The sequence below is a fragment of the Aplysia californica genome, unplaced genomic scaffold, assembly GCF_000002075.1.
Source record: "Aplysia californica isolate F4 #8 unplaced genomic scaffold, AplCal3.0 scaffold00103, whole genome shotgun sequence".
Classification (NCBI taxonomy): Eukaryota; Metazoa; Mollusca; class Gastropoda; order Aplysiida; family Aplysiidae; genus Aplysia; species Aplysia californica.
In genome coordinates this window covers 979,563-981,639 of record NW_004797373.1, presented here as the reverse complement: position 1 = coordinate 981,639, position 2,077 = coordinate 979,563, and the positions used below count along the sequence as shown (strand labels likewise).

The 2,077-nt window shown below is 39.7% G+C and overlaps 1 protein-coding gene across 1 annotated transcript in view; it reads right to left on the bottom strand.

Annotated features, from left to right (window-relative positions):
• LOC101851029 (alpha-protein kinase 1) overlaps window positions 1-2,077 on the bottom strand; it is a gene marked incomplete in the record, with an annotated part of 62,530 nt that overhangs the window by 59,093 nt on the left and 1,360 nt on the right.

The following is a 2,077-nucleotide window of genomic DNA, read 5'->3' as shown; positions in this document are numbered from 1 at the left end:
GTGGTTGAAGGATAACAACATGCTCTGTCAAAAGAGGCTTGTTTTTAGATTCTTGATTCTTTGTCCAAGCATTTACGTCTTACATTCTGCACCTTTATATTGTTCCTCCCACGCACAAATCTATCACGACATTGTAAAGTCTGACCCATGATGAAGTTTTTGTTCTTTTGTTCACTGTCTCTTCTGCTCCGTTGGTTTTTTTGAGATAACACAAACTTGCTTTTGAATATTATATTGTTAGATATGTGTATTTCCCTCGTGCAGTGCAGTAGGAGTACGACACAATCGAAATAGGCCTACGTGTTGAGCTGCTCTACGACTCTGCAACTATCTCTCCAAAATGCCAACCCTTCAAAGAGTTCGTTAAGTTTTTAGTAAAAGTTTTACGGCACTTGCAATACAATAAGGTCATATAAGTGCCGACGATTAGATGTGTTACAAGAGAGTAACAAACACAAAAAAGAAGGAGGGGAGATGAGGACGACATATGTTTGATGGGAAAGAAGGGGCAAACCACACCAGACCACCAGCCTACCACCCGCTTCAAAGAGGAGTTCAAACGTGAAATAGGAAGAGTAGTCTGCAAGATAAGATTTGTTGTACATTATTATCGTATAATGATATGAAACATGAAAGGGAAAGTGACTCTATACACCCAGTTTCAAGCCTAAACACGGCTTTTCAACACCTAAAAGAAGAACAGAAAATAGAGCCCAGGTAAGATCAACAACAAAAAGATCCAGGTGCCTCTTAGCCGAACTACAATGTACTAACAAACACTACCAGCTTCTCAAGCTGAAACCCAAGACCTTAGCAGTTGCGAGCGCCGTAAAACCCTATACTACTACTAAACCCAAGATCACTTTTCCGCACCGCATGAACCGCCATTGATCGTACAAGTACAAGATGACTGATTTTTTTCCAGCGTCTACGGCGACAAAAGGGACCCCCGATTCTATCATCAGTCATTGGTAGCCTAGGCCATTCTATCAGTCATTGGTAGCCTTGGCCATTCTATCGTTCGTCATTGGTAGCCTAGGCCATTTTATCGTTCGTCAGTGACTTAGTTACAGGACAGAGAGGGATATCTCCCAATGTCCCCTGACTACGGTGGTTTAGTGCGGTGATACATAACTATGCGGGGAGCTGTGCCCGTCTTGCTAGATAGATGATCATCTCTACAAAGCGATAGAGGCGCTCAATGGTAGAAGAAAAAAAAAGAAGGTTAATATATGTAAATACCACCCTTATTTACTTGAACTTATAGCGGTAGTTTTATTGTTGGGGGTTCTTTTTTTTCTTTTCTTTTTTTGCGGTTGTTGTTTTCGTTGTTTGTTGTTGTTGTTTTTTGTTTGGGTTTTGTTGATTTTTTTCGTTGGCATATCTTAACCCACAAGGTTCAGTGGAAATTCGGTCATTTCGTTTTGGTTATTCAACAATTTAGTTTAAAAGTGATAAACAAGTCCGGACATACTTCGGGACTCACAAAATACTGTATGAATGTTAGTGTAGGCCTGGGGCAAAGAGTTTAGAACTTAAAAAGTACATTCAGCAGAGCATCCACCCCATAAGGGCTATAGTTTCGGTACATTTCAACAGCCAGGCTTTCACTTTAGTAGAATCTAGGCCTGCCTTCCTCCACGTATTGTATGTAGAAGGGCTCTTTGATACATTATGATTAAAAAGAACTGTGCCAGTCTTTTACTTTGTCACATTGTGATTAAAAAGAACTGTGCCAGTCTTTTACTTTGTCACATTATGATTAAAAAGAACTGTGCCAGTCTTTTACTTTGTCACATTGTGATTAAAAAGAACTGTGCCAGTCTTTTACTTTGTCACATTATGATTAAAAAGAACTGTGCTAGAGTCTACTCTTTTCCTTAGATGCATAATTTCGAGTACGGTACTTTGTTTGTGCACTCAGTTTGGTTTAGGGGTTTGGGTTGCTGTGTTTTGCTGCTTTTTGTTTGTTTGGGGTTGTTGGGTTTTTTTCGCGATTAATGTTCTTTAGTTAATCAAATCTCTTCCAGAAAACGATAGAGGAGCGCTGTTTCTTAACTCTACAGCTGTTGATTCT